This window comes from Canis aureus, chromosome 7, assembly GCF_053574225.1.
Source record: "Canis aureus isolate CA01 chromosome 7, VMU_Caureus_v.1.0, whole genome shotgun sequence".
Classification (NCBI taxonomy): domain Eukaryota; kingdom Metazoa; phylum Chordata; class Mammalia; order Carnivora; family Canidae; genus Canis; species Canis aureus.
The window spans coordinates 43,097,061-43,123,530 of NC_135617.1; the positions used below are offsets into that span (position 1 = coordinate 43,097,061).

Below are 26,470 nucleotides of genomic sequence, written 5' to 3' on the forward strand. Positions count from 1 at the left end.
AGTCAAATATTTCATGTAATGAACAATACTACAAATTTAGTAACAGAATTACACATATTTGTGTAATTTATTCAAGTTTCTTTACATATTGTGCTGAACTTTTAAATTTTAATCCACATAGCTTTTGCAGAAATATTCGTATTTTCACTGCTTCTATCATGCAGACCTACCCTTTAAACTTCAATCGCCTCAACTGTCCTCTCTACTTTACTTTAAAATTCCTATTCATAAGCCATCTTATAAGCATCATTTTTTCATGGTATTCTTTTAATTAAGATTCAGCATTTATTGAAGGAAGCACCTATTATGTATATGTCACTTATTTAGTGATATGTATACTTAACTGGCTCACAAGAGCCAATTTGATTGCTTCTTCCCATTGCCACATGTGGTGACATAAAATTGAGAATTTAAAATTAATCATGCTGCAGAATTTTACACCACAGAAATTAGCAAATGATGTAAATCCATACTTTTGCTTTTTTTCCCACCTAGTGAACTAGTTGATAAACATTTACCAGCACATCATAGTTTATAGCTCTTCATCAACTGATCCTACCAATGGTGAAGACAATTTAGGATCTTGGTGTGTATTTTAATTCATTTATTCCATATGACTTGGCAAACCATATCTCTTGTGACCCTGCCACCTCTATTCCTTGTTTTTGTTGCACTACTTTGCTGATTTTCATCACGTAGCCACAGGTATTTCTATCCTTGTGTTAACACTTTACTCTTCCCAGACCAAAAGTTCAGTATTTAAATATACACAAATATATACATATTATTTTTGCATTATTCATATATAGCTGCCAAAATATATGTTAAATCTTTTGAAGTTAAAAATAATGACATATTTTTCTTCTATATTCTTAAATATATTATGTATTTTGCTGTATGTGTGAATATGCTAAACTAGTATATTTTAAGCAACTGTTGATGAACTTTAATATTTTGACCAAGTTTGAATAGAATGAGAATAAAAGAATAGAGAGAGAATCTATAAATATGTGTGTGTTCACACACACACAGCCTAGCATGTATGACAATATACTTGAAAGAGCTGAGATTTAGTGATTAAAATGATTGGAGTTTAAATCATCAATCTACCACACACTAATATAAGTATTGAAGATAGTCACTTCTAGTTTGTTTTTTGTGATACCACACACTAATATAAGTGTTGAAGATAGTCAACTCTAGTTTGTCTTTTGTGAAAAAGCAATATTATTACACATATAATAAGATGGTTATAAAGAATAAATAGGAGAATATATTCAAAGTTCCTAAGTGCCAAAATGCCAGATGGTTTCAAAATCATTGTTTTCTCCATTCCTCTAAAAATCAGCAATATAGTACAATAACCTTCCAACTAACATAAAATATGCAATTAAAAAAATATTAGTCTTTTTAAGATTTTCTTTTAAATTGACACAACCATTTTCTAATCTAGGGACATGTATCTTCTTCACTATCCAGCTTTTGGTTATGTATCTGCCAGTTTTCAATCTCTACTTATCTCTATCTTGCAAAAACATGAATGGTATTACTTCCAGTAAACCAGATCAAAAGAGGAAATAAGTGGAAACATCCTGTCATAATTAACATAGGAATCTGGAAGTGATAATTAACAAACATGGTGGTCCAGATATACACATATATTTGTAAAGACGTGCAAACAAGAAATCTTGTATAGAATACAACAAATTCAACCTCATGCTATGAGGGGTTCTTTAAAGCTTTATTTTAATTTAGATTAACATTGCTATCAATTCAATAATTCAGAGCATTTTCACATATAAAAATCTCAATTTTTTACAACCTCTTTGTGAAAAACAGTCCTTTTTCTTGTAAGGGAAATAATTTTTCCCTTATCAGAGCTTCAGGAGTGGAACTAGATAAGAACTGAAGTACCTCCTCCCTTTTAGCTTTGATATTTATTTTAAGAATTCATGTTCTAAGTGTATAATTGATCTCTATTGCTTTCCACATAGCCAATTTTGATCTGTATAAAAAGCCCATTCAAATTCTACATAAACATACTGACATCAATTGCTAATGGATATTTTCTGTATACCCTTGGCACAATGACAATTTAATTTTCACAGAGGCAAGCAAATACCTAAGCTTGTCATACAAACATCCAGGCTTCTAATCAGCTGGTTCTGTGGGGTTGGGATGTATTAGAGAAACACCATTTTATCTTGCATCCCAGATGCTGTCTCCTATAGAAATATGACAGCATCATTTCTTAAACTCAAAAAACAGGTCAAGGTCCCAAAAATATCATCCTGGCTCTATATTACTTTTAGTAAATGTTTTCCTTTTAACTGTACAACCTTAAATGATTAATCAATCTCCAGGTGATTACATTGGAATGTTGACACCTAATATAAATGATAGGTCATAGCTAAATGCATTTAGAATATTTCTACTTAGAACATAAATATTTATATGAGATACACCCTCTAGCCCCAAGGAAGAGTTTGTCTCCATTCTTTCCTTATGCTTATTTTGATAACACACAATGACTTCAAATGACACACTTAATGATAGAGTCTTTGGGGGGTGGGGGAAGACAATTAGTTTAAATGTGATAATCATACATCTGAATAAGATTTAAAGCCTGAATACCCAAAAACCCTCAAGGCAAATCTAGATTTGCCTGAATGTTCAATGATTAGGCTGCCTCTAATTCAGGGAACAGGGTTCCTACTGTGAAAGTTCTGGTGACAGATATAATTGTTCAGGATGTCTTCATCTTGGAAAACTTTTTTGGAAGTGAGAAATAAAAATCAGAACTTCTTTTATATATTGATTTCCCTCTCCTTTATGCATTGAGATCATTAGAAAGAAAGATGACAGAACTTAACTGACTGAGTACTCATGTTGGTTATTCAATAAAACCCCACAAACATCTGGGGGTGTACAGCGTTACAAAATATAATGAAAATTTTGTTTTGGATGAAATGTTTGGTGAGAAAAATGTTTAGTGACTTTCTAAACAGAAAATTTTAAGTACCTCTTTATTTTCAAGATGTAAATTTAAAAAACATTTGGAATAAAAATTGTGTATCAAGAAAACTAAGAGATACAATGTACATATACATATTAGAATATATAATAATGCAAATGTAAAATCATTTGACGTTTGTAAAAGCCACTATGGGGCAACCAAGTTGAACAATGGAAACCTGAGTAGGGTAGAAGGATCCACAGTGATCTGCTATCCCGTGGCTAAATACAAAAAGGCCCTTTAGGTGACCCACCTCAAAATATCCATAAACCCTAGCCGACCAATGAGTTACTTACACCAGAACACAGGTACCAAAAAACGAAAATTCCATATGTTCCCATATCTTTTCATCTTTCCCCCTCTATGACAACCCTCCCCACTGCCTTGTAATGAAGTAAAAATGGACTTTTCTCATAAAGTTCAAAACTGTAACTACTTTTTAAAGAGTAGTATCACATGTAATTTTTGACTTCAAAAAGATACTCTTGAAAATATTTGCTTTCCTCTCCACATTTCTTTCTTATCATTTCCTAAAGTCAGTGCGGACATGTGTGAAAATAGTACTTAGATGTTAAAACTTTTCAAAAATTTATTTTATTCAATTTCTTTATATAAAAACAGACTGACATCTTTTGAGGTGGAGGAAAAAGCATGACTGTGAAAGTAGTACTTCTATCTTAAGTTGAACCATGTGGTCCACCTATCTTTGACCTACAAACCTATAATTTCATACAATTTAACTAAAATGAACAAGAAGTGACATCAATATTAATCTCAAGTCTTTCTGTCTGGAATCCTATTTAGAATAAGAAAAGAGGGGCAGCCTGGGTGGCTCAGCGGTTTAGCACCACCCTCAGCCCAGGGAGTGATTCTAGAGTCCCAGGATCTAGTCCCACGTCAGGCTCCTTGCATGGAGCCTGCTTCTCTCTCTGCCTGTATCTCTGCCTCTCCCTCTCTCTCTCCCTCTCTCTCTCTCTCTGTGTGTGTCTCATGAATAAATAAATAAATAAATAAATAAAAATCTTAAAAAAAACAAGAAAAGACTATTAAATGCTTATACGGGGGTTTTAGGCATATCAGAACATTTTTCATATATATATATATATATATGCATATATATATATATAAAAACACCTGCTATCATTTCCACAATAGTAATCTTACAGCCTTGACCACCTAGATTTCTTCCTTCTCTTTCCCAGTAATAGTTGAGATGATTCAAAGAAGATAGTATGAAACAATTACTCTAGTAAATTACTCTAGTAAATTACATCCATTTTACAAATAAAGTCTCAGGTTCTGAGACTGACCAGATTATATTTGTAAGACATATAGCTGACAGATTAATGAGTAAATTGCAAGCCTTATGATTTGTGCACAAAACAGATGAATATGGCATACATAAAATTTAAATTTCTTCAAAGAATTTTTCTCAAAAGCATTCAGAATATTTAGATTGTTTACATATTGATATATTAGGTTTCCAGAACACAAAAATATTCTGAAAGACTATGCATCTAGTTATTATTTGCATAGTTATATTCTCATGTTGCCATTTGTCAGAGTATTTAAGTCCATGTGTTTATTTTTTATTGTTTTTTAAAACCTGGCAGTGGGGACGCCTGGGTGGCTCAGCAGCTGAGTGTCTGCCTTTGGCTCAGGGCATGATCCTGGGGTCCAGGATGGAGTCCCACATCAGGTTTCCTGCAGGGAGACTGTCTCTCCCTCTGGCTATGTCTCTGCCTCTCTCTCTGTGTATCTTTCATGAATAAATAAATAAAATCTTTTCAAAAAGAAAAAAATAAAACCTGGAAGTGATCAGACAATTGATAGTTTTGGAAGATGTATTATGATTATACAGAATGTCATTTCATGGAGAAGTATAGTTAAACATTGCAGGGTGTGTCACCAAAGCATTTTTGGAAAGAATTGGTTTGTACCCCTAGGAATTACTGCCCAAAACAGTGGTATCTTGAGAACAGTTAGCTTAGAGTAAGGCATCAACACATTTTCCAATGCACTCCTTTAGGAATGAGCAGCTTAAAAGAGGGCATGGGTATCATCCAAACTCAATCTGTGCATTGCATCAATTAACTTGGAAGGGATAATTGAAACATAGCTCTAAAGAAGTTAAAAGAAGAAACTGACTTGGCTTCTAATCAAATGAGCTATCCTCTGAACACCTAGAGATCCATAATTGATTATATTAATATTCTTCTCCAATTACATTAAAATGGCAAAATTTTTTAGGGCCTTTGTAGAGCTAACAAACCTGTAACCTGTAGGACATCCTCATTATTTTCTCTTCCTCGCTTCAAATTTCTCTCTTTCTTCAGATAGTTTGTAAGATCTACACTTTGGGTAAAGAAATAGAATATATGCCCAAGCCACATTCTTAAATCCATTTTTATTGCAGTAAATCTGATTCCTATATTGCTTGTATGTTGAGTTTAAAATGTTTTAGAGCTGTTGAAGTGAATGTGAATGGCCTCACTGTAGAATTCTCCAAATAAGTGATCTATCCTGTTTCTGATGCTTAACATCCATTTCTCCCTTTAGAATGTCACTTCACGAGGATAAACTATATGAAGTTCCCTAACACCATTTTCCCTGGATGAGTAGATTCTAAAATGTTTGGCTAATGAATGAGTATATACTGGCAAATGTGCTACATTTAAGTACCTAAGGCTGTTGCAGCTTTTTTTTTTCCTGTACTATTTTTTTTTTTTTACTTAAAGCATATCAAAAAAATCACACACACAAAGTTTTTGTGATAATCTTAAAAAAGTCAGTTATTGAGAGACTTTAAATTTAAGCAGTTTTGGTTTGAAATTCTAAACTATGTGTTGCATTGTCCCCTGAAGACAAGGATCCCCACTAGAGCTACTAGACCCCTCTGACCAGCCAATGCCAAACCTCCTGAACCAGTAGCTCCCACAGCCCTTGGTCCTGAAGCAAGGCCTGAAGTCCTCACACCCTGACAGGCCATCATCCTGTTTGTCAGGACACTTTTAAACTGCTCATCAGGGTTCAACCTCTGATATTTCTGCTTAGTCAAGGAGAAACACCAAGGCTACTCTTCTACTGCCTTTTTTCTTATTCTCCCCTTATGCTTCAGCTAGTCTCCAAATTTTCAGATGAAAATTGGGTACCAGCTGTTCCCCATACACAATGATGGTGTTTGTGAAATTCTTTTTTTTTTATTTGTTTATTTATTTGAGAGAGAGTTTGCACAAGCTGGGTGGAGCAGTGGGGGGAATGGGCAGAGAGAGAGGAAGAAAGAAAGAAGCAGACTTGCTGAGTGCAGAGACTAATGTGGGGCTTTATCTCACCTACTTGAGATCATGACCTGAGCAGATATCAAGAGTCAGACCCTTAACCTACTGAAATACCCAGGTGCCCCATCGGAAATTCTATATGAAAGAATAAATCAGGTATTTTATTTATTTATTTTTCAATCATGACAGACCATGCTTATGTAAAATGCAATAAAAATTAAAGTACATTATTAGAAAAATGAAAAATATTAAGACAACAATATATTAGATTCCTCTAGAAATCTAATCCTGTATTATTATTAGATATGACTAAATATGCATCTAGTTATGATTTGCATAGTTATAGTCTCATATTGCCATTTGTCAGAGTATTTGAGTCCATGTGCTTATTTTTATTGTTTTTTAAAACCTGGCAGTGGGGACGCCTGGGTGGCTCAGCAGCTGAGTGTCTGCCTTTGGCTCAGGGCATGATCCTGGGGTCCAGGATGGAGTCCCACATTGGGCTTCTAGATATGTGTTCTCAAATTACCAACATTTATGATCAATTATCTGTTTATCCATACAGTAAGTAGTTCATGGACCATACTAGGGATAGACTGCTCTAGGGGACAAGTGTCAGAACCTACCATGAACTCTACGAAGGCATGCTATTTCAGTGCTACATGCTAGCAAAGGCTCACAGAACTCTGTAGAATAGAAATAAGCCTGGAAGTGAGATGACAGTACCCTTTTTTTGTTCTCATTCTCAATGGATGCTTCTCACCCGCTCTTCCCACTCCATGACAGCATATCCTACTGAGTTGAAAGCTTTATGACTTTTGGTGATTTTCAATTCCTTCCTTGAAATACTTGTCTTTTCTGAGTTGTAAATAGGTGACAGAGTGGCTAGTGGCTTTTTATTATTATCATTTTTTACTTCTTTGTATATTTTTTATTGGAGTTCAATTTGCCAACATATAGTATAACACCCAGTGCTCATCCTGTCAAGTGCCCCCCTAGTGCCCGTCACCCAGTCACCCCATCCCCCCGCCCACTTCCCCTTCCACTACCCCTTGTTTGGTTTTCCAGAGTTAGGAGTCTCTCATGTTCTGTCACCCTCTCTGATATTTCCCATTCATTTTCTCTCCTTTCCCTATAAGGTGAATGGATAAAGAAGATGTGGTATATATATACACAATGGAATATTACTCAGCCATTAGAAACTATGAATACCCATCATTTGCTTCAACCTGGATGGAACTGGAAGCTATTATGCTGAGTGAAGTAAGTCAGTTGGAGAAGGACAAACATTATATGGTTTCATTCATACAAGGAATATAAAAAAATATAGCTATCCTTTAGAGAGTTTGGCATACACTGTCTTAGCAACCTTTTGTAATGTGGTACTTCTTACCAGTTTTCTCTAATTTGAGCTTCAACAATAATCACAAAATTACAATCATGAATTCACTATCCTATTACACTAGCAAAAATTAAAACACTTTAAAAGCCTTCTTATCTCTCCCATCAGAATATCTTTGGTTAATCTATATTTGATAATTGAAAATTTAAAAAAGGAGATCACAAAAAAGACAAATATTTATCCTAAGCCTTTACTATAAATTTGAAACATGTATGTGTGCATTTATTCTCCACTCTTTTTATATATGGTCATAGTCTAATCTTGAATTATAGGGTCTACTGAGTGCCATTTCTGGTCTTTGTTTTTCCATAAATCACATCCTTATTGCATTAGACATTTTCAAAATATACCTTTTCTTTAGAGTAATAATCTAAAGCCCATGAAAACAATGTTTCCAAATATTCCCTAGTTTTATAAAATTTCTCATCACTTTTCATAATTTGCCTGTCTAGTCCAAATTTTGCAGCATTTTTAAGCAGTATTTCAATTCAATATTTTGAATATTTCCAAAGCATTCAACCTAACTTTCAATCAAAGAACTCTATTTCTTATTCACCTCTCACTGGTTTCTTAATATATTTATTTACAATATGAAGATTACTATAATAATCATAAGATTGAGAAACTAAATTTATTCTCAGATTAATATTCTTCTAGTAATAGCAGAGGTATCTTGACATGTAATGAAATGAAATGTCCATTTGTCAAAAGACTTCAGTGTTCTATAGGTATTGTCAATTTAATATTGAGTACTGAGTGGATCTCTGGGTGGCTCAGCAATTTAGCACCTGCTTTCAGCCCAGAGCATGATCTTGGAGTCCTGGGATTGAGTCCCACGTTGGGCTCCTGCATTGAGCCTGCTTCTCCCTCTGCCTGTGTCTCTGCCTCTCTCTCTCTATGTGTCTCTCATGAATGAATAAATAAAATCTTAAAAAAATATATTGAGTACTGAGAGTAAAAACCAGCTGTTAATCTGCCTAATCAATTAATTGGAGACCAGTTATGAGTCTATTCAATCAAAATACATCATTGCCACTAGTGATATTTTTTAGAAATGTGAAGGTGGTTTGCTACAAAAAAAAAAAAGAAAGAAAGAAAGAAAGAAAGAAAGAAAGAAAGAAAGAAAGAAAGAAGAAAGAAAGAAAAGAAAGAAAGAAAGAAAGAAAGAAAGAAAGAAAGAAAGAAAAAAAAAAGAAAGAAAGAAAGAAAGAAAGAAAGAAAGAAAGAAAGAAAGAAAGGAAAGAAAGAAAAGAATATATTCTACTGGCTAAATGTTGACAAATGTATTTATATAGTCCACTATATATCTGTATCTATATATACACAAATACCTAAATTCTATTTGATAAAATATGTGTTACTAAGACAATTTTAATCTCATTAGACTCTGTAAGAGTTAACTGTATAATGTGTGTAAAAGTATACCTAACCAAATGTACAGTACACTTTCTGGAAAATAGACAATGAGAAGGATATCTGTGGGTAGGACAGTTATTATGAGCTCTGAGATGAATGAAAGATGGATAATTAAACTGAAGAGGGCCTGAATTGGGAAGCAGTTGCAATATAGAGCTCAGCGGATACCCTGAGGAGCACTGGAGCTGAGGTGGTCATTCCATGTTGCCCCACTGAGGCACAGGAGCCAAGCTTGCATAATCCCACTTTGACCCACCACTGGATACAGTTTACTAACTCTAAGGAGGGGGCATGATCTTTTGTGAAGTCACCTTCGGCAAAGGAAAATTTTCTGTCACTCATATATGACCTCACAGTAACCAAAATTCATGGTAGTAGATGGACTCTTTCTTGCCTGCTGAATTCTAGTATCAATGGACTACAGAGGTCTGTGACAGCTATAGCTTGAAGTTTACTAGGATTCTTACTGTGTCCCTTAGCAGAAGTGTATTCTCTTCTGGGGAACTCTAAATGCAAGGCTGTAAATTAAGAAAGTAGAAAATGTCACTAGGTGTAACAGATATCAGAGTAATTCTTATATTTCCCTCTTTTGTACCATCCTGTATGTTGTAGCTATTGGAGACCCAGAACAATAAAATAGTAATTAATTAATGGTATATGGTATAACCTGGGGGGATGGCACCCCACCCTGGTTGGGGATATTTTCAAAGCTGTCCCCATACCTGCGGTTTCAAAGACTATCTCCTTGTTCTATCAGGCTAGTATCTTCTAAATAGTACTTTATATGGTAGAACCAGTGGATGCCACGGTATGAGCCCATTGCTATATCTCCTTTACTGGAAATAGTTCCTTATTCTGAAATATTATATCATATTAAATATCAGGAAATCAAATACTCTGTTTTCTAGAATAGTAGCATTGGATAAATCCCTGTAAGCAGAAAAGACAATCCCAAACTCAGAATATATATAATTTCCAATCAAGATGAATCACTACCTGTTCCAGGGTTTACTGAAATAAACTTTTACCAAGTGAATGGTTATCTCTTTAAGAAAGGTGCCTAATTAAAGACTCTGTTGATCTCTATTACTGGATACTTGGACATTCAACAGCTACAGTACTTAGGCTACCTATGGAGAATGGGTCATTGGTAATTTGTGCTTGCCTAGGCTCTATCCCCGCCACCATGACTCCTTTGATCATGTACCCATTATTTTAGAATGGGGATGGCTGTTAAAAAGGCTAATGTCAAAAAACCCCAAATTTTTAATATCTACTTGGTTAGTTAGCACCTCATCTAGGGTACATTATCTCTGGTGTACGTTTATATATAATGCAAGATCTTCACACCTCATGCACACTTCCATAGGTCTATCTAAAGTGTTTTCCCCAGAACAAATCTTCCTCCTTAAATACTTCTGATGAATCAGCCAGGCCATTTGCTACTACACAAGAATCTATGTATATTCTTAACTAAGTTGCTTTTCTTTGTACATGTAGAGTTTGATCATAAGCAACTCTTGAAGCTTGGCCCGAGAAGAGAAGGATTTCCTTATACTGCAAAGCTACCCTACAGTACAACTACGGTAAAATCAGGCAATTTTTAGCCTTTATGTGCTTACTTATCCTACTCACCTGAGAATTAAGCTTAACCTTTATTTCCTTTGCCATTTGGTCAAAATTACCCTTCTATGTGGTCATAGTGGAAACTAAAGGAGAGGCATTTCTGCAAAAGTGGTGGATAATGTGGTAGTTAGAGCCCTATTCATGCAACTTACATGTGCCCTCTGATCTTTCTTATGCCTCAGATATACTTTTCAACCTCAAATTAAGTTCTGAGGGCATATTCAATCTTCTAAATTGGTATATCTGCTTAATCCTAGCTCAGGATGAGCAGGAGTGCTTTATGATTATATGATAGATATCCCATGGTCAAATGTTCCATTGGACTAGATTCTGTAGCTGGCCCGGAACTCTTTTATGAAACTTGCGTAGTTCTCTAATGTAGAAATTTAGGACTTTTGCTGTGATTCTCTCATTAGGACTTGCCAGAAATACTACTTTGCATATTTACTATTCACCACCAATACCTTTAATACAGCAATTCTCAAACTTTTTAATTTAGGACTTATTTACATAATGCAACTATAGACATAGATAGATACAGATATATTCACTGTGTTAGAAATTAAAATTGAGAATTAAAAAAAATTTCTTATGTAATTAAAACTGCTAATAAACCCATTATGTGCTAACATAAATAACATGTTTATGAAAAATATAATTTCCAAACGTATTTAATGATATGACTGGTATTGTTTTATGGCTTTGAAAATATTTTATTTTTTTAAAGATTTTATTTATTTATTTGAGAGAGGGAGATCGAGAGAGAGAGAGAAACAGAGAGAGAGAGAGCATGAAGAGGGGGAGGAGTAGAGCAAGAAGCAAACTCCCCACTGAGCTAGAAGCCTGATGTGGGACTCAATCCCAGGATCATGACTTGAGCTGAATGCAGATACTTAACTGACTGAACCACCCGGGTGCCCCATGGTTTTGCAAATATTTTAAATGCCTGACTTAATACATGATAGTTGGATTCTTTTTTTTTTTTTTTTAAAGATTTCATTTATTTATTCATGAGAGACACAGAGAGAGGCAGAGGAAGAAGCAGTCTCCCCCCAGGGAGCCTAATGTGGGACTAGATCCCAAGATCTCATTATCATGCCCTGAGCCAAAGGCAGATGCTCAACCACTAAGCCACCCCAGGAGTGCTGATAGTTGGATTCTTGTATCAGCTTCTGATTCAACCTGCTGCTATATTTTGCTTTGATTGAAATATATAAAATATCTGGTCTCACAAATAAGTGGTTGGAAAAAGGAAGGATATTTTCATGACATTTTTATATAATTTTGAATATTTTCCTTTAATACTATGCCAAAATTTAACAAGTGGTAGCTTCATAATATGGAATATGATACTTTATCAATGATTTGTCATAGTCTGCTACAATAAAATCCTTTTTAGAAGAAATCATTCTTGCAACTTTAAGTAGGTTCTTTATTCATGCATGCTTCTATAAGGCCATCTACTGATCTCCTAGGAAATCTGATTTGGTGAGTTAGTCAATGAAATCTTCCAAATATTGAGGCATCCTTTATCAATATCAAAAACTCACACTCATTAATACCACCACCCATCTTTGTTTTTAAAGATTTATTTATTTGTTTGTTTGTTTGTTTGTTTGTTTGACAGAGAGCGAAAGAGTGCACACAAGCAGGGAAGTGGCAAAGGGAGAGGGAGAAGCAGGCTCCCCACCAAGCAGGGTTCCTGATGCTAGGCTTGATCCAGAATCCCTGGATAATGACCTGGCCTGAAGGCAGATGCTTAACCACTGAGCCACCCAGGTGCCCAAATTCTACCATCCATCTTAACAGAAAGTTTTTGAAGTGCTGGACAACTGTCTGGCTTATCATTTCAGATAGTTTTCCAAAACTCTGATTTGAGTTTGAAATGTTGATTGTTTATCATTGGTAAATAATGTCAAGGTGTTCTTTCAAGTGTGAAAGTACCCCAAGATAAAAGAGGATAGTTCAAATGACTGAAAATTAAGTATAATACTCTGTACATAAAACTACTTATAAGGAATTGTTACAGTATAAGCAACTACCAAGCTTTTAATATTCTTGCTACATAATTTTAAGAATTCATCTAGAACTGTTCAGCAGTTGACAGAAAGTATATTTACATGTATAAAAATAAAAATGCTCAATAAACATGTATAATAGTCATGACCACTAATAAATTAAAAAATTGTAAATTCAAAAATACTATGAAATTATTTTAACTATTGAAATTAAGATAGATTTTTTTAAGGAAAATGAACATGTTGGTTAGAATTTTGTGAAAATTGGTCTTACACATTTTCATGGGATTAAAAATGGTAAAATTTGGGACACCTGGGTGGTTCAGCAGTTTAGTACCTGCCTTAGGCCCAGGGCATGATCTTGGAGTCCAAGGATTGAATCCCACATCAGGCTCCCAGCATGGAGCCTGTTTCTCCCTCTGCCTATGTCTCTGCCTCCCTCTCTGTGTGTCTCTCATGAATAAATAAATAAAATCTTTAAAAAAAAAAAAAAGGTAAAATTCTTCCAAAGATAAATTCAAAATTTGTGTCAAACTTTAAAACCATTCGATTTGACCTATTAATTATTTTATATAAAACTATATACTAAAAATATGACATTGTTAATAAGTTCAACATTAGCATGATAGAATAGTAGACGTTCGAAATCTTATTTTTCAACGAAGAAATTTTTTATTATATTTGTGTAAATGTATGGAAAATAAAGCACAGTATCAAATATTACTTCCCCAGAGAAACCTTCATATATAATACCTATATATACATATACATATGTATAATATACATATATAGGTATAATAAATATATTATAACCATAACCAACCTGCTCATCTATTTTAACTTACTTTTTAACAAAAAGTGCATGTTTCTCTGCTTACTTTAAATATTTTTTCTGTCAATGAAATTTGAATTCCATGAGGAAATGTGATTTTATTGTTCACTTCAGTATCCTTAGCAGAAACTAGTACATGACAGACATTCATGTGATAATTGTCATATTAATGAAAAAAATAAAAATTAGCATGATATAAATTTGGGTGTGATAAACTTTTACTCTGTAGTTTTCTGAGATTTGTTTTCTTTGGCAAATTATTCTTTGGGACAATCTTTCATACTGGAATCATAAAACTATATGTTTGAAAAGGATAATCTTTTGAAAAGACATCTAATATCTAAGGTGTTTGTTTGTTTGTGAAATTATTTTCTTAATATAAGGGATGTCTAAATCCAAATGCAGCATTCCATAATCAGAGCAAGAACTTTGTCTCTCTTGTGCTTATTCAATTTCTACCATGTTTTTGTTTTTGCTTTTATTTTTTGTTTTACTTTTACAGGAGACAATTCTGTGTCATGAGGATAAGTTTTTCTATAGCTCTGGAATTGCCCTCCTGAGTATGCCTTCTGGAATGTCAATTTATTATTGATTTCTAAGATTGTGCTAGTGAATTTTGATGACCTAAAACACTGTGCCTTTTTACTGTTCTTTACTCTATGGTGTTTCTACTTTGTTTAGCTGTAAATCCCAGATGGAACAGAGGCACTAAACACTAAAATACTGTTATATAACAAATGAAATTTCATACAAATTAACAAGGAATTCTTGCTTTAATTATATGGTCAAAAGAAGAAAAACAAAACTGAAAAAACAATTAGCTTCACTTATTCATTGCCATTACAATTTTTTTTTTTTTGTATTTTGTAACTCTTATAGTAAGAGTCTACCTTTAATTATGTCTTTGATATCCAGAGTAAAAAAAAAAAAGTATAGCTAGTTTATGTCATTGTGACATCTCTCATTTTGGCATTCAAATTTTCAGATTTTATGATGTTATCTTCTTTAGTACACTGTTTCATGCCCCTCCCTGCCTGCAACTCTAATTGTCTTGTATGTTAAGCTGAGTGTGGTGGAGTGGGGGAAATCTAAACACTGTAAATGTCTGCCCCTTTCCTTGTAGAATTTCCATGGTTACAAGTAGATTATCCTGACTATTTCACAAGGAAAAATAAATGCCCTTGAGCTACGGGCTGTGTGGACAAAGAAGCATGTTATAATTGTCAACAGTTCTAGGCAGTTGCTTTAGGGCAGGCTTTTTCAACTCCCATCATATTAACATATTTATCCAGATGATTTTTCTTTTGTGGGGGCCTATATTATGTAGTATTCCTAATTCCCATCCACTAGACACAGTAGCAACCCCACAGTCCCCTGAATGACAACTGAAAGTGACTCTAGATATTGTCAAATTTGCCATGGCAAAATATTAACCTACTCTAGCTGAGAACCAGAGCTATAGGTACTAAAACAAAACATACAAGACTACCAGCAATATCAACATTTCATAATCAACCAGAGTCTTCAAATGAAGGGAAGAATCAGTCAAAGGAGATGCCAGCATTGTTTCTTGGCCAAAATATCCCTCAGATGTAGGGCCAGTTAGAGAATCTAGAGTCCTGGTTTTTAAGCTTCAATGTGGGTACATATCATCTGGATGCTGTTTTAAAATGAAGACACCCATGGGGTATCTGGGTGGCTCAGTGAGTTAGGTGTCAGACTCTTGGTTTCAGCTCAGGCCGTGATCTCAGGCTTGCGAGATGGAGCCCCACGTAGGGCTCAGGAGTCTGCTTAAGACCCTCTCTACTTCTCCCTCTGCCTTGCCCCCACTAAAATAAGTAAATAAATCTTAAAAAAATAAGGATTATTGGACTCCCACTTCTAAGATATTCTAAATTGATAGCTTTTCAATTGAGTCTATCAGATACGGTATAGAATCTACAGAATCACAAGGGAAATGAATTAATGCATAGAAAGTCCAAGAAATTCATTGAGTTGATAAAAATCAAGATAAGAATTTGTGTAGTGAAAAAAAAAAGAAAAAAAAAAAAAGTAGGCCAGAATGAAGGTTCAGAGAAGAAACATCCTACTTTAGTGGGTAGGAAGATCTTTTTGTTTGTTGTTTTTTTCCCGTATATAAATAAGCCTCAACAAATAGGTTTTTCCTATTTTCCTTTGAATTAAATTCTTATCTAGGTCCTTCAGGTAATTATAAATATAAGTCATTCACAAATAATGAACAATATATTTGTGAGGACAATTGTGGTTATTACCTTGAGTGGTAAACTATTCTCCTGACCACATTTAAAGTAACAGATGGTGAATTGTCTTTTATACAAAACATTAGTTACAAACCATATCTAGTCACTGAAATAGATTCTGATGTTGAAAAGATGTAACTGATTGCAGCTTTTGCCAAGTTAGTTATTTGTCCATGAGACGTGAAAAGAAACCTATGGAGGCTTTATATTGATTTTGTCTGGCCAATCTCAGGAAAGAACTTATGGACTAGATCTGGAAGTATTCAGTGTTCCTTCTCAAACCTCTGCTGACACAATCTCATCAGTTCTTTGCAAACAGTGATTACCAGACACAATCATTTCTGTCAGCTGAATAAGGAGTTCTTTTAAAAGAAACATTACCCAAGCTGTTTCTTTCATGCTTCTTTCCCCAGCAAATAGTTACACTGAAATTTCAACAAAGACAACTAAAGTGACGCTGAAGTGATTTTTTTAAAAAAAGATATTGGACAAAAACTGTAACAAGTTTTATTCTTCAATTTGTTTTTCAAATTCAAAAGGTTCCTTAAAAGGTGAACATCATGAACATAAGGGCTTTTTTTAATCTGTTGTGTTCACTGCTATGTCCCCAGCAGTTAGAAGAATATCTAAAGCCTAGAAAGTGCTGAATAAAATACTTGATTAATGAACAAATAAACAGAAACTCATTGTGTTGAATTTGAAAGGAGAGAGGTATTTCAGCTTTCTCTTAAGCTTCTGAGCAGACTTGACTTACAGATAAATACATTGTGCCTTTATCTAAGGCCAACCCTTCATTCTGTGCCTATCTTTTCATCTACTCAAAGCCTTTGATCCCTCCCCCCACTCCCCCATGCATCACTGTCGTTTTTCCTCTCTAGTGGACCATCCAGCAAATACACATGAGGCTGTATTACAAGCTTCTGGGGAATACATATATTATAAAAAGAAGAAAAAAACAACAACAACAAACAAACAAAAGCCAAAATAAGAAAGCAAGTCTGTCTTGAGCTTACTTCATTCTCCAACAATAATCTTATTTCTTTTCTCTTTACAAAAAGTGTTATCTGCTATTTCAGTTTTCATTCCTCCTACCTCTTGAACCCTCTCTAATCATGTGTTAGCTCCTGTGAATGCACTGAAAGTTCTGCTGTTAAGGTCAGCAAATATCCCTTTGTTGCTAAATCCAATATTCAGTTTCCATTCCTCATCCTCCTTAATCAAATTAATTACCCTCTCCCTACAGCACTTCACTTGGCCTCTAGTATGGAGAATTACTGCACCTCACCACGGACAATTTCTTCTCAATATCTTTTCTTGGTTCTCTTTATCTCCTCAACTTTTTAAATTTAGAATGCCTCAGGCCTCACTCTTTGGATGTCTTTTCTTCTTTATTTGCATTCTCTATTTTATTATTATTATTTTTAAAGATTTTACTAATTTATTTCCGAGAGACAGAGAGAGAGAGGCAGAGACACAGGCAGAGGGAGAAACAGGCTCCATGCAGGAAGTCTGACATGGGACTTGATCCCGGAACTCCAAGATCACACCCTGGACTGAAGGTGCTGCTAAACTGCTAAGCCACCCAGGCTTCCCTGCATTCTCTATTTTAAAATCTTATCTCTTTTCCTGGTTTTCAATATTGATGTGGGAGAGCTTTGTTCTTGTCTCATGGAGTCAAAGAAAGAATCTCATAGACAACAAAGAGAGAGCAAAGTGATAGAAGTTTATTAAGCAGAGATACAGAGAAAGCTCTCAGAAGTGAAAGGGGTCTTGACAGGGTTGCCACTGAGGGTTTTTATGGTCTGTCTTTTATAGCAAACTATTGGTAAAGGAAATTGGTAAAGTTCTTGTCAATAACTTTATTGATGGATATTTAGAACAAACATGGTGGCCTTATAACTATCATAATAACAAACAAGATGTTTTTGTAAATATCACAAGCCCAAACAAGGTATTCTCTTCTCTGGTTAATATCTCCTCCACAACATTTCTCTACATCTGGGATTCCTGTCAGCCTAGTCTGGCCTTGAGATTCTTGTGCTGACTTGATTTGAGCAGGGACTATTGATAACAGTCTAATGACATATTTCTTTGTGGTCTGGTGGTTCCTCTGATTATTTAGTAGCCATTAAAGGGGGATACTCCCTAACATTTCGGAGCTAGGGAGCCAGGTTTATTTTTTCTGTTACTGTCTTATCTTTGTTTTCTTGGGATGGGTAGGAGCCGGACTCTGGGGCCTTTCCCTTGTCTTTCCCTGTCTGGCCCCATCTGCTCTTAACTCGTTCCTACATCAATATCACCTACACACTGATGGGATCCACATTTTTATCTGTAACAAAGAACTTCTCTGTGAATTCCAGGCTGCCTCATTGCAGTGACCACAAGGGACTCTGCCTAATTTCAGCTAAACTTTCAAACTTACAAAACCATCTTAGTCCTCAGTTGGCATCAGTCTTCTCAGAAGGATACATGGCAGCTACCACAGCTTGCCATGGGAAGGGGTTTTTCTGGGAACTCCTGAAGTCTGAGGAGCATTCCTTGCAGCTGATCACACAGCTCATTGCAAAGAAACAATCCTTTTCAGGAGGATGCATGATCCATTTAGTGTTTAAAACCTCATGTATCATGGGAGCTATATTTTTGTAACAATTCAACAGACTCTTCCAGAGTCTCCATAAGGGGTGTGCCCAGTAACCACACTCACTGCATTTAAGGAAGGACAAAGCTATCTCTTCCTTTAAAATAGTAGTTTTCTTGAGGAGCTCCATGGTTTAGCACCTGCCTTTGGCCCAGGGTATGATCCTGGAGCCCCGGAATCGAGTTCCACATCAGGCTCCCTTCATGGAGCTTGCTTCTTCCTCTGCCTGTGTCTCAGCCTTTCTTTCTCTCTCTCTCTCTCCCCCTTCTTTCTCTCTCTGTGTGTGTGTCTCTCATGAATAAATAAAATAAATAAAAAATAAAATAAGTAAATAAAATAAATAATAAAATAAAAATAAATAATAAATAAAAATAAATAAAATCTTAAAAAATAAAGTAATAGTTCTCTCAATCCAGACACAGTTTACTAATCATGATTATTTTGCTATAAGCAACATTGTTTTGTTAAAGTTTATTTTCCAAAGCCCACTGACTGACGCACCTATAGTTGAAAAACAAATTACATTTATTGAGTTCATTGCAACAAAGGGCACACTTGAGGAGATGTCTCAAAAAGAGGGAGTTAAAGAGTGGTACTTCTAGGATTTTGAGCTCTGGAATTAGTCATAGAATGATGTTAGTGGGATTTGTCAGTCTTTGTAAACTAGATGGTTGTGGACTAGTCAGTAGTCTTGAGTTTACAATAAATGGTTCACAGAGAGGGATTGTTAACTCAATTTATTCATAGTCTTATCTTGGAACACCAGGTTCTGAAGGAGCTAGTGTTAAAAGAATTTTAGAATAGAGTTTGTGATGATCATCATGTTTTTAGTTTGGTATATTTCTCTGTTTTGTGTACCATATTGCAGTCTGTTTTGAAATTATTTAGTTTTGGTTTCAATTTTCAGTTCCACCTACTGTCTGTCAGTATGTTAACACTTTATCATTAGTAACACCATTAGCATATTATTCACTTCAGATTTCCAGGAAAACAAAAGTAGAGAGTTGAACAAAACTTATATTCACATGCCCAGGGGAAAAGGTCTGTTAATCCTCTCCCACAATGTCAAACTGTCTACTTTACGTCTCTCAGTGGAGGTTGACCACATATAATAGCTTAAATTTAACATTTCCAAATTTAATATTCCATCCTTTGCCAGAGAGCAAACATACTAACAAACAGCCAAACCAAACAAAATATAAACAACCCAAACCCTGCTTCTTCTACAGTCTTTCTCATTTCATTCATGGAAAGTCCATGCTTTCAGTTTTATAAATTAAAAACTTGAAGCCTCTTTCTCTCTCACTTACATTCAGTTGAGTATCATATTCTATTAGCTTTACTTTGTAAAAGGATCCAGAATTCAGTAACTTCTCATAATCTCCATCTTACCTGGATGTTGGCAGTATCATTCTAACTGATCTCGTGATCCAATTCTTCCCTTTTAGTCTGTTGTGAATGACAGCAACAGTGATTCTCTTAAAGTATATTTGGAACACAGCTCTTCTCAGGAGTCTCCGGTTGCTTCCTGTGTCACTCACAGTAAAAGCAAAAGTCCTTAAAATGACTTTGAAGACCCAGGGAAAGTTACCTCCATAATTTCCTTATCTCTTACTTCTCTGCCCTCCTGCATTCCCCTTCAGCAACAGTGGCTTCCTGACTTGTCTGGAATATGCCAGGCACTCTCCAGTCCCAAGTTGTTGATACCTTTTGGACTTTCTACCTGGGGAATTCTTCCAGCTTTACATATGGCCTTCTACTGCATCTCCTTTAAGTCACTGCTCACTATGTTCCTCATCCTACTTCCCACAGCCTCTTCTCATTGCTTCTTTCTCCTACTTAGCACTTATATAATTTATTATTATTATTAAAAATATAAATGCAATATTTGTTGTTTATTCTGATTTCTGCACTTAACTACATCTCTATAAGGGCAAAAATTTTATTTCTGTTGTATTCATCTTATGCACACAGGACCTACAACACTGCCTGGAACCCATTAAACAATAAATATCTGCTGAATGGATTTGTTGAAACTAAAAGTGTATATGAAGATGTTGATAGGTATAAGGGAAATATGGTAATAGCCTAAGCAGATTTACAGCTTTAAATGTCAGGTATATTGAAGGGTTATTTATTTTATTTTTGCTGATGTATAATACAATATTTATCAGTGTCTTTATGTAAGCATGCACATGACATTAGTTATTATATTAATATAACATTAAAACCACAGTTGTCTATCACTGTCATATGTGACTTTCAGAGGAAAAGACAACGTCTTGATACAAAGGAAGACTATTTCTTATTAGCTCTCATTAAAGTTTCGATTTTCCTGGGTTGCCAACACAGACAATAGACCCATGTTATGATAAAGTATGTAGTGTTTGTGTAACTGTAGATGCACATGTGAGCACAAATATGGACAAAATTGTTGATGTAAGTTTTCAAAAGGCAAAGGGAAAAGTGAAGAAAGAGATCAAAATAGGCAAGCAAGTTCTAATTCTGGAAACATGGAGACTATTAATAGATTGTCTACAGCTGTCTGAAATAGAAGAGCAACTAAGTACTCTGATCTGAGGTTTGATACCTTCATAATACATTTAAAGATTCATCTCTTCATCTGAACTTGGAATATTCTGAGCATATTGAGTATGCATTGTTCAGGGCAAAATTTGATCAAGAAGGGTCAGCAATGAAGCTTACATATCCACATGGTCTATGAAAGCAATTTTTTTAGGCAAGCAGAGTGCTATGCCTTCCCACCTAAAACTAGGTTTCCTTCTTTTAACAGATTAATAGTGGTGTATCTACGGGCTTCCATAGAAACCATGACATATTATAAGTATGGGCTCCATTATTCTCTGGATATAGATCTTAATGAGCTATTGCTGCCAGAGAACATGATGCATCTGACAATCCAGCTAAGACTTGGATATACTGTATATACTATATCATGGGCATTTTTCTTGTGATACATAAACCTGGCCTGAGGCCATGTCTGTACAATAGAATTGTATCTCACTGAACAATTCACTTGGTATGATTTGTTGTGACCTGTCTACACAATTCTTGAGCAGTGGATATCTTAATGAGCCACAGCAAATTGGATGGGCCAATTCATAGCTGCTGTCACATACTGTAGCCACGACCTCAATTAAAGTTATAGATTGCTTCTAAGCATTGTTCATTGGTACTGACTCAAACTATAGCATAGAATGCTCTCATTAATTTCTTGATCAAATTGAGAACATATATATCAGACATTGCTGCACTGAAGGTATTACTATACCTACTGGGATATTGCATAATTTGATTGACAGTAATTGCTGCCATATGCCTCCAATTATCTAATTAGTAATTGCTACCACATATGCTACCAATTATATAAAACTAGCACTGCTTTAGAGCCTCCATTCAAAATTGTCACTGAATCTTAGGATGCCATACTGCATTTGCTTTGAAAAATGCTTCTTGAATCTCTATGTATATGTGGCCTAGGATAAGTTTTATATTAGGCGATAAAAACATTTCTTAAGTTAATATGCTTTTAGTTAACATAAAATGATTAAAAACAAAAACTGAAAAGTAAAAGAAATGAAATGAAACATTAAAAAAACCTCTCAACCAATCTCAGCATTAAATTAACAATCTATAACACTGAAGTTTCTGCCTCAGTTCTTTTAATTATGGAAGAGAATTAAGGAATTACTAGAATGCCATACTTTTTAAAAAAATTCATTCATTTATTGAAAAAATACTAATTAAGGACCATTGCATGTAAAGTGTTAAAGATCATGGCAGATAGAAAGATAAAAAGCAATTTTGACTACAATATAGAAGATTCCAATATACACAATTATAATGCTACACGTCACAATGTAGAAATTTAAAAAGAAAGAAGTACTGTGCTCATTAAGTGGAGATCAGCTTTAGGTCTACGAAGAAAAATGCAATTAAACTGATGGTACAAAATTGAAATTCATGCTTGAAGAATAGATAGGGTTTCATCTGGTAGAAATAGAGGCAGATGAAGGTTGCTCCACAAAGTGGTAATAGCAGAGGCAAAGGTAATTCATTTATATATAATAAAGTGACAATAAGCCATATGTCCAGTCTAACACCTCAACATGCCATTCAAACAATGATATTTCAACAGTCTGCAAACATAATGTTTATTGTTTGAAGACTTTCTCCATTTTGTTTCCATTGTGTCTTGGGGAAAATACCAAAAATACATAGTTGACCTTTCAAAGCAATATCCAGTACAATATGTAATACAAAACCTGAAGATTGCCAGAAATCTTTGGGAATAGTGACATAGATTCATTTTTTTCTAAGACTGTTTTTCTTTTTTATTAATATCCACTCATATAATTCCAGTATATCAGGCTGTCCACTACAGTTGTGTCATTTCCCCATTCCAATTCATATTTTATGTAACTTCTAGATTAATCTCTAAAAAATAATTTATGCAGTTTCATTTCTAGAAATGTTATGTACTGACCACCTACTGTGTAGCAACTGGGAGAATCATAACTCTTGTAGACCAGACATTTTACAACTTACTATGCCATTGTTCTACACAGAAGACTAAAAAGGCTTTTTCTTGTCTACTACAGTATTTTCCAATATCGATTCCATACTGAATCATAATATCCTGCAAATGTATATTTCTTTAAAGAATTTGTTCATATATTTGACAGAGAGAAAGAGAGCACAAAAGCAGGAGGAGGGAAAGACAGACTCCCCACTGAACAGAGAGCCTGATGCAGAGCTAAAAGTAGATGCTCAGTTGAATCAACTGAGTCACCCAGGTACCCTGCAAGTATGTATTTTTAATAAATGCATTGGGTATTTTATTATATGCATGCTGGTGAAAAATGTCTATTGGATCAAGTTCATTTACAGTTCTACCTAAGTCAGTATTACTCATCTGTAATGTACCTTTTTAAAATTATCTCCTCAAATCACTATCAAGGGGTGAAATATGTGTATGTAAACCTAATTCAGTCTAACTAGTGCAGACCTCATTCTTTCCTTCTCATATATCAAATTACTACCAAGGTGTCAAAAGGCATCTCAGTCATAATCTCTTGCTAGGACTCTTACCTCATCTGATTAATAAGGCCAACCTAAGCCAGTGCAACTTTTAGCCTCATACACCATTGGATATGCCATTATAGGGTCTATATTAAATAAACTAATTCAATGTTAGTTCTGATAGATATAAAATAAAATAAATTTTAAAAAATCAGTGCATAAACTCCAACTGAAGCTAAATCTAATAATGCTAAACGTCTTGTGTAGGTGGAACGACAATGTTGAATAATAATTATTTGGATGTGCAATAAGTGAACGTCTTGTGATTGGTAGTGAATATTAAATGGCAATCTATATTCCTATGCCTAGACCAACTGCTTCACCCACTGCAAGTCCAGGTGGGTGAAGCAGTATATTCAAAAAGAACCTGTAACATTAGCACAAGTATACTTTATACAAGACAGGAGAAAATAAACCCTTGTGCACTGGTGGGAATGCAAACTGGTGCAGCCATTGTGGAAGACAATATGAAGATTCCTCAAAAAATTAAAAATAGAGCTGCCATATGACCCAGTAATCACACTACTGGGTATTTACCCAAAGATTACAAAATCACTAATTCAAAGGGATACATGCACCCCTATGTATATAGCAGCATTATTTAAAGTACCCAAAATATGGAAACAGCCCAAGTATCCACTAATAAATGAGTGGATAAAGAAGATATGTCATACTTATATATATAATAGAATACTATTCAATCATAAAAAAATGAAATCTTGCCATTTGCAGCAACATGGATGGAGTTAGAAAGTAGAATGCTAAATGAAATGTCAGAGAAAGACAAATATCATATGTGAAATTTAAAAAACAAGACAAATCAGCAAAGGAAGAAAAAAGGGACAAACTAAAAAATAGTTTCTCACCATATAGAACAAACAGATAGTTACCAGAGGGGAGGTAAGAGGGGGGATGAGTAAAATCAATGAAGGGGATTAAGAGTATACTTATCTTGATAAGCACTGAGTAATATGTGGAAGGATTGAATTATTATATTGTACATCTCAAACTAACATAGCACTGTATGTTAACTACATTGGAATTAAAATGAAATAAAATAAAGACAAGAGAAAAGTTAAAAGAAACATTATTTGAAGATGATGAAACACAATTTCAAGAACTCAGGAAGAACAACAAGAGCATGAATCTTGAGGATATGGCTATGGACTGAATTTGTGTCCCCTCAAAATTCATACGTTAAAGCCCTAACTCACAATATGATGGTGGTATTTGGAGGAAAGGTCTTTGGAGGCAATTCGATTTAGAAGAAGTCATGAGGATGGGACTCTTATAAAGGGATTAGCACCCTTATAAGAAGAGACACCAGACAGCTTGCTTTCCTCTCAATTTCTCTCTCTCTCTCTCTCTCTCTCTCCCTGCCATGAGAGAACACAGCAAGAAGGTGTACATCTGCAAACAAAGAAGAGAATCCTCAACAGAACCTGATCATGCTGGCACCTTGATCCCAGATATACAGCCTTCAGAACTATAAGAAATAAACTTTTGTTGTTTTAGTCACCCAGTATATGATATATTGCTTTGGCAGCCTGAGCAGACTTATACAGCTGTATACCATCTTAGAAATGGTAAAGGTTCCATAGCAAATGTGCCATATGGTCTTTAAGAAAAAAATTATTGAACTGAAAACATATAAAAAATAATAACACAACTCAGAGAGACACACTTTTAAATAAAAGCAAATGAGCCACAGGAAATCATGTAAAGATACCTCTTTAACAACAAATGAAAAAACAAACAAAAAATTACTTTATACGCTTGTAACAACAAGTAACATTGGCTGACTTAAGTTACCAATGCACTGCAGGAATTACTGGAATCACTTTCTTTGGATTTCAGTGTTTTAACACTTTCATTTCAAGGCGCCAATTACCCATTAACGTATTTGATCAAATTGTAATGCATTTGAATTACAATTTATGTTTTGAAGAACTGAAGAAGTTTTTAAAAAAGGACACAAGATACTAATTCAAATACTTTTTTCAATATTAGTAGATCAGCATTAGCTTTTTAGTTCTACCTCTGAAGGAAAACAGAGGCTTCTTAAAGTGTACCTAAAACTGAAAGCCTTAACCATTGTAAGGGATTGTTGTTTTAGTTATTACAAAATGATTTTCAAAGGTTAAGTTGTCATGAGGGATATGTATTCTACATAATGACATCTAAGTTACTCTAATTTTTTTAAACATAAAGAGTAGCCTGTGCTAAAAAACCTGTGAAAACTACCTGAAGATGAAGCACAAAATAATAAATTAGGCCCTAGAAATGCTGTATCCTGATTATAATTTCTTATATTTTGCCCAGGAACTGAAAGAATCTGAAACATGCACAACCTTGTAGTCAGCATTATTCTTTGCAGACGAAATAAGTCCTTTCCAGCTGGCAACATGGTACAAATAAACACAGTAGCTATAAATCGTGGATTCTGTAATGAGAACTGGTGCTGGGAAGATTAGAAATACACTCTCTATTTGGAGAGATACAAATTAAGTGCATAGGTTAAAAAAATTAATAATGTCTATTATATATAATGGGTTTCTTTTTCATGGAAAATTCAAAGAAAGCATAATTCCTTATGGTCTCTTTTTATGTAGCATCTTTCATTTGTTGTGATCATATGTATTATAGCTTTTGCCTTTTATGCATCATGTCCCATGTTATGAAAATATATTGACTGGGTAGTATCAAAATTTAAAAATCATTATATTTATGAATTAGATGAAATTGAATTAAGACAAATTATATTCACTGAAAAATTTCTCATTCCTAAATCAGTAAAGCAAAAGAAATATGAGGCTGCAAAAGAGATTAAAGGAGGCTGTATATTATAATCCAATAGATTCTTCATTTTTAAACATGCCA

At 34.5% G+C, this 26,470-nt stretch overlaps 1 long non-coding RNA gene across 1 annotated transcript; it reads left to right on the forward strand.

Annotated features, from left to right (window-relative positions):
* Nucleotides 1–9,482: 9,482 nt before the first annotated feature.
* Nucleotides 9,483–23,315, forward strand: LOC144316832 (uncharacterized). The gene is made up of 3 exons (XR_013382673.1): nt 9,483–9,538; nt 10,613–10,698; nt 23,194–23,315. It is a non-coding gene; the product is annotated as an uncharacterized LOC144316832 (long non-coding RNA).
* The last annotated feature ends 3,155 nt before the right edge of the window (nt 23,316–26,470 follow it).